This window comes from Cricetulus griseus, chromosome 5, assembly GCF_003668045.3.
Source record: "Cricetulus griseus strain 17A/GY chromosome 5, alternate assembly CriGri-PICRH-1.0, whole genome shotgun sequence".
In the NCBI taxonomy this organism is placed as follows: Eukaryota; Metazoa; Chordata; class Mammalia; order Rodentia; family Cricetidae; genus Cricetulus; species Cricetulus griseus.
Window position 1 is genome coordinate 111,856,631 of NC_048598.1, and position 5,542 is coordinate 111,862,172.

A 5,542-nucleotide genomic window follows, 5' to 3' on the forward strand; every position below is an offset into this window, starting at 1 on the left:
ATAGCTTGGGCTTAAGGAGTTTGTTATTCCACTATGGCCCCTGCATCACAACTTCCCTGACTTCATCATGTAAGAGACATAAATGACAAAAGAGTACCTGATGCTCTTTGTGACTTAAAAATTCACAAGTCACCGTGACACATTGCATTTTATTGTTTCTTCTGATCAAAACTTAAGAAGTTCTTATAGCACCTTATGGTTTTAACTTGAGGTTTTTTTCTCAAGTTACACAGACTGGTTTAGAACTTGTATTTACTTTGCAACCAGTGATGACCAGGAACTTCTGATTTTCCTGCCTCCAGCTCCCAAGTGCTGGGATTACAGGTATACACCATCCTGCCTGTAATACATGCTACAGCAGCTTCTTCAACCCTCTCCTCACCATTGTCTTAGGAAAGGATTGTTCAAGGAACAGGAATTCCACTATTTCATCTAGGCTGGCTACTGAGGGAACACTCAGGATCCAACACAGTTTCTGCTCCCCAATTCTGGGTTTTCCTTGAATTATAATTGTACCCAGCTTTTTATATCAGGGCTGGTTGTAATAACTCAGGTTCACACTCTTGTATAGCAAATACTGTCTCAAAATACAAATATATGCAGAACACCCTAGGTGTGGTACTTAACATTGTTTTTTGACCTCCATTCCCACATACATATGCCTACACATGAGCACAAAGACAACCATGCATCTTGAAAAGACTAAAAGGAAACAATAACAATGTAGGGATGTCAATGCCTAAGGAGGCTTTAAAAATGAAACAAGAATGTAAATTCTTAACCAAAAGTATGGGGTTTCTGACTTGGGCAAATCAAAGCAAGTGCATCACGGTACTAAAACTACATATTTACAACGTGATGCCTCAATAAATTAGCTATTTTTCCTAAACGATTTTATTTTGATTTTTCATAGATTTTAAATTCATGAAGTGTGCATGAATTGTGTTTTTATCTAGATATGTACATGCATGTTAATTCACATATAAGAACTCAAGCTCTATGCTATAAGGCGTGATGATAGTGTCTTAGAAAATGGAGGTATTTACTAAAAAATAGGTTCTCCTTATTAAGATTAGTTTAAAGAAACACAGATATTAGAGTAAGTGAGAACACAAACCTCATGCATAAAGGAAGTCACAGGGACCTGGTAAGAAAAGACTGTCATTTCTAACCAGTGGTTGAGTTCCAAGGTCTCAGAAGCTTGAATTCATGTGATACATCAAAGTCTCCTACATGATAGGTCATCGGTTAAAATGAGATCTATTCTTCAGTTGTCTGGAGGTGATAGCACCATGAGACAGAACTTACTGTTTAAGGATTTCTTCTTAGGGCCTGAAAACAAGGAAATGTTACAAATCATGGACCATGAAGGTCAATTTGCCACAGCTCCAAGGTGAGAGTTCTGCCCTAAGGAGGCAGTTCTGGACAGGAAGAAGTTGGACATGGACACATTGAAATTACCTGTTAGCAAGAGTCTGTATATTAATTGAAGGTTTTGATCGTTGTGAGCCCAACACTCTGACTCTAGAAGTTGTAATACTATTGGTTTTTGTTTGTCTGTTTGGTTGGTTCGTTGTTTTTTAGTGGCATGGCACTATAAAAAACAACATTGATTCCTTGAGACTTGGGCAGGGTGCCCTAGGAGTCCCTCTGATCCACTGAGACACTGTGGGATCCTGTTCCCAGACTACTTACACCAGGCTAGCTATTCACCTGATGTCTGGGCCCTCCACACAACACCAACAACAACTGGTAATTTCCCCTTCTCCTGGTCAGTAAGAAAGCTTCTCTTGATCTGAGGGAGTGACCATGGAGGATCCAGAACCCCTCTGGTATTCTTGAAGGCAGAGGAACCCCCAACCATGGTCTTCAATGCTACAGTTGACCTCTTCACTTACACTTATCTCTGACCAGTTCCCAAGAGTGAGGTCTACTCTGTCACATGTTAATTTTCACCTTTTGGTTCCATTAAGCCCTGGTACCAAGCAACCATTGTCTCTTTTGTGCTCAGAGCCCCTGGCCTTTGTTCTTTACATTATAACGCACTGAACAGCCTATTCTTACTTGATTGACTCCTCCCTGAATTTCTGGGACACTAGGGATTGCAGGCCATTAAATCTTACTTCTCTGTCTCACTCATGGGAACTGTGTCCTTAACCACACCTCCAACTCCCCCAGTGATGCCTCTTCAAGGACCTCAGATCTCTTCACTTGTCACCTGCCTTAAGGACTTAAAACTTGTCCACCTTTGCAGTTGGATCTTTCCCCAGTACTGCCCTAGGTAATCAATTCAAATGCCCCCTTATCAGGTTGCAACTTCTGCCGTCAATTGATTAGACAGAAGGTACCTTATGTAAGCCCTCTCTTTGTTCTTCCCTCCTGTTTTCCCACTCAGCTCCTGCTAGCTATGAAGTCTGTTAGGGTACATGACCGCTTTCCCTTAAGTGAACTCTCTCAAATACAAAAAAAATAAAATAAAATAAAATAAAATAAAAAATCAACCAACCAACCAAACAAACAAACAACAACAACAAAAACAATACTTACCTGGCACAGGAGATACCATAATCAGAAAGATTGGTTTCCCAGGTCAGGCTTATCCATTGCACTCCGGATGTGCTGACCCCTGTGGTTTCCCCAAATGCCGGAAACTCAACTGCATAATTTGTGGTAGTAGGGGACTGCTCTCCCCTGACTAAAAAAAAAAAAAAAAAAAAAAAAAAAAAAAAAAAAAAAAAAAAAAAAAAAAAAAAAAGAAAATTCCTGGGATCTTATACCTCTGGCTTTGCTTCCTTCATTAAAAAATTCCAATGTTAGTTTCTGATACAGCAGTAGCAGCCTGATTCTGCTGCCAAATCACCATCACCTGTTGCTAGGTGCCTTTGCACCATCAACTATGCCACATGTGCTCCCTTTAAAAATGCCTGCCAGGCAGAGATCGATCTTTTTAACTCTTCCCTTGCCTCTTACTCCCCTCTTTGTCTCTTCTTTCATCTCTTACCTCTTCTTTCCTACACTTACCTTCTTTCTCTAGTCTGCCTGGTTCTCGAAAGATGCCAGGCCCCACTGGGACATGGCTTTTCACTTTTCTCCTTTGCCCACTCCCAAAAAACTTCCCACGTGTTGTAAGGTGTAGCTTTCCTTTCTTGCCGCTGGACCACACTGCAAAAAACAAACAAAAAGACAACTGTATAGTCTGATAACTAAGTGTGAAGTCAGGGATTTACATACACTCTGGAGCAACATATTGGACTAAGTTTCACTGTCCAATGGAGCTCAGAAGCTCCAATGAGTAGTTGGTTCTCACAGTTAAGTCGCAGGTAATTACTGCTAATTAGATCTGAGAGCATGGACATTGGTCCTGTGAATTCCATTTACTTTTTGTCACTCCATGTTGCAACTGGGAAACAGTCCTTAGCTAGAATATTAAATATTCATAGGTATATGAAGTAGAGAGTTTCAGAAGCATGAGAGAACATGGCTAGATCACTGATCATCAAGGTAACTGCCGTCCAAAGTGGCCACTAGTATGCAAAGAAGAAATACTTTTAAGAGGAGGTGAGCTCTGGTGGACCTCTGACTCATGACTGCAGTGGATGGGAGCACCTTACATGGTATAAAAAGAATAAGAGAGTCCAAATTAAGTTCATCCTGCCTCTCCCCACCTGGCAGATTCCAAATTCAGAGAACCCAGAAGAAATGTGGTTTAACTTTTGATCATTTTCCTCGGACTTTTGCTTCCTTTTTATATTTTAAAATAGTTTACTAGTACTTTTTTGTCTGAAAAACTGTTATAATTTTACTCCCTTATTCTTATAATTTCATTTTTATACTTTCTTTAAATATCTTACCATTCCCTGTCCTGTATTCTTTTTTACTTTTTTTCATTTTAACCCATTTCTCTTTCCTTTTACCCTTTCTTCATTTATTCTTTATTTTCACTTTCATCTTAAATACCTTTAAAGTTCACACACATAGTACTCTTCACTATTTTTTTCCATTTTCTGTTCTGTGGTTACTGAATAATCTATTAGCTGGTTTTAACTGATTTTCCGTTAATTTCTCTGTCTTATCCTAGTTGTTAGTGGAGTTGTCAAAGCTATTTGTCTTTTTCATCTCTGGGTGGTATTGGGTGTTAAGTCCTCAAGAGTATCTGAATTAGCAAGATTCCAACATAAAACCTTGAACTAAGGCACAATATAGAAGCATAGGGAAGATTAAAAAGTAAATCAAGGGCAAGTCTTGGAAAGATAGTGACTCCTCAGATACTGATGTAGTATAGATCAGAATAAAAAATGTCCCAAGGTATGTTTCAGGTGAAGGAAAACATATGGGGACATAGATTCTAGGTTGTACATAAGATTGAGAATACATTAAGGGCTAAGGAGCTGGATCCATAAGTAAAGTACCTTTTTTGTTCCAGGCTGATGACTGGATATCTGAGTTCAGATCTGTTGCAGGATATTTGATTACACTGTGAACCCAGAGATTGTGTTATTTAAATAAAGTCAACCACGAATCAAGAGGCAGAACAACCAACCAGCTGACTGAAAGTAACCATAAAGAGAGAATGAGGGGAAGTCTGGCGGTCAGAGACAGAGAGGCACAGGAAGTAGAGGGGAGGGACATCTGGTTTGAGGAGTTTTGTTTCAGCTTGCAGAGGAGGAAGGTTATCTAGTTACTTTTTTCACCTCTCTGAACTAGGTTTACACCCCAGCATGTGGCTCCCAACTCTTTATTAGTGAAAAAGAAAGACAGAGACTTAGTTAAAACAACATATGCCTCCCTATGTGGAGCTGAGGGAGCCAGGGAACATGAAGTCTTCCCCCATGCTGCAACTGCTTGCTTCAGCAGTGAGGCAGAAGTGGCTGAGGAGTTCCAGTCAGCAGCTGAGGCAGCTAATGCACAGCAGATAAAAAGAACTCAGATCTCTAGAACCCAAGTAAAAGCCAAACACAGTAGTGTACAGATTTTACTTACCTTGTGGTGCTATCAAGAGATGGGATGTGGGGACTTGAGAATTCTGAGAAGTGAACCAGTTAGCCTCGTTGGTGCAGCAGTACACAACAAAAGAGACAGTGTCTCAAACAAGATGGAAGGCTAGAACTGAAATGAAAAGTTGTTATCTAAATTTGTATGTGCAAAACTGCACTCTATATCACACTCATGAACAAACACAGACACAGACACCCCCACACACAAAACACAAGAGGGGTGGAGGGAGGGAGAATATATATGAAGTAAGGCATACATTAAGCATGTTTTACCACTAAAAATGACATTAACTGTGTTTGTTTGGATTTAAAAAATGAATATGAAATGTTTAAGTCGAAAGTCAGTTTAAGTCAGATGAAATTCATCTTGTTCTTACTGCTTAAACTTGATTATCAGATTGATTTTGATCATCCCTGAAAGACAAAACTGCAGTTCCTGTCACAATTTAAGGTATAAAGAAGCATAATAATGTTTTTGAGTGTATACATACATACATACATACATATATATATATATTAAAATCAATTAAAATCTCAGCTTAGTATTT

General features: G+C 39.3%; 1 pseudogene; it reads left to right on the plus strand.

Moving 5' to 3' along the window:
• The first annotated feature begins 2,539 nt into the window (after positions 1–2,539).
• Positions 2,540–2,694, plus strand: LOC113836032 (annotated as a pseudogene).
• The last annotated feature ends 2,848 nt before the right edge of the window (positions 2,695–5,542 follow it).